Genomic DNA, 1,003 nt, shown 5'->3' with positions numbered 1-1,003 from the left:
TTGACCTTGACTTTAGCAGCCAACTCATAAGCACCACACTACAGAAGCTCATTATATAGATAGATAATTCTTACTCATAGTGTCCCCATGCAAAACATAAGAAAACATTTTGTAGAATTATATATAAAGGTAGGGATCTCTGGTAGCGTAGTGGTTACGAATCAGACTGGGAACTGCAAGGTCAGCAGTTCAAAACTACCAGCTGTTCCGTGCAAAAGGTAAGGCTTTCTGCTCCCGTAAAGATTTACAGCCTCAGAAACTCTGTACACGGTCGCTATGAGTCAGAACCAACTACACGGCACATAACAACAACATATATAAAGGTGTACACATAGAGAGAGAGCACAGGTTTGGAGGGCAGAAGTATTTATCCCCAAGAAATGGCTCCGAGGTTGTAGAGGGTAGCAAGTCACAAGTACCTTGGTCAGAAGTCAGGCTGGAGATTTTTTTGACTCACGGAGCTGCAGGACTGATGAACCAGAGATCCAGAGATTAGCAGAAGATGGCTGGTTCAAATCCCAGAAGCAGGATGACAGATGATGGAAGCGAGATGCAGGACACAAAATCAGCAAACAGCTGAAGAACTTTACCTTCAATCTCTCTATTTATATGATGCAGATCACACCCTCAATGAATCTCCCTTTCAACTGATTGGCTATTCATGGCAGATCCCATCAAGGAGGAAATCACCTTCCTGTAAGATCCCATCAAGGGCAATTACTATATTATCAGGGCAAACGCGACAGGCACACTGATGTACAACATCACCATGGCAGGGCCCCAGTACGTTGTGAGTGGCAGCTCTAATACTGGGTATGAAGATCCCCTTAATGGTCTTACATAAAGCCATGTTTGGGGGACTGCTGAATGCCTGGAGCTTCCTGAGATCTATTGCATGTGGTTGTTTTTGTTAAAGAGTTAATGACTGGTTCCAACTCAGTGACCCTTTGTAGGATTTCTAAGGCGTGGCTGTTGGATTAGAACTACTGACCTTTCAGTTTGG

The 1,003-nt window shown here is 44.0% G+C and overlaps 1 protein-coding gene and 1 pseudogene across 1 annotated transcript in view; one reads left to right on the top strand and one right to left on the bottom strand.

Moving 5' to 3' along the window:
- The window catches only part of LOC102819697, a 39,386-nt pseudogene extending 38,536 nt beyond the window's left edge, over nucleotides 1-850 (bottom strand).
- Nucleotides 1-1,003, top strand: part of SV2C (synaptic vesicle glycoprotein 2C) — a 351,290-nt gene that overhangs the window by 128,633 nt on the left and 221,654 nt on the right. The window lies entirely within an intron of this gene.

This window comes from Chrysochloris asiatica, unplaced genomic scaffold (genome assembly GCF_000296735.1).
Source record: "Chrysochloris asiatica unplaced genomic scaffold, ChrAsi1.0 scaffold00234, whole genome shotgun sequence".
Classification (NCBI taxonomy): domain Eukaryota; kingdom Metazoa; phylum Chordata; class Mammalia; order Afrosoricida; family Chrysochloridae; genus Chrysochloris; species Chrysochloris asiatica.
This window is presented reverse-complemented; position numbering and strand designations above follow the sequence as displayed.